Below are 431 nucleotides of genomic sequence, written 5' to 3'. Positions count from 1 at the left end.
TCAAGCACAGGCACTGGACTGCAAAAGAAGTACTAAAGTATAAACATAGAGCTCGAACTATCAATTACTGTTACATCTCCAAGTATCAAGAAACGCTTACATCAATGACAGGCAAAGCGTATCTGAAGATAGAAGTTTGTTTCACACCAACATGTACAGTGGAAGCTGCAACTTGCAGTGAGAGGTACCTCAATAGTCAGATGTGTAACTTGTTTACTGTGTATAAAGCATCCCTGTGGGAGGCTTTGTCGGCCGAATGGCAGCCGAAAGTCCCACCACTGACCTGAGCGATCCTGACCCGTCTCTATATTGGTAATATTGCGCCAATTCATCCTCTACCTTGACGGTCCTGCTCCTTATTGGATTTTCCTCCGGATCGAGACTACATGAAGTGTGAAAACTGAACAAGTACTTTTGTATTGGGAAGATTG

Source organism: Chelonoidis abingdonii, unplaced genomic scaffold (assembly GCF_003597395.2).
Source record: "Chelonoidis abingdonii isolate Lonesome George unplaced genomic scaffold, CheloAbing_2.0 scaffold0554, whole genome shotgun sequence".
Lineage (NCBI taxonomy): Eukaryota > Metazoa > Chordata > Testudines > Testudinidae > Chelonoidis > Chelonoidis abingdonii.
Note: the sequence above shows the minus strand (reverse complement) of the source record.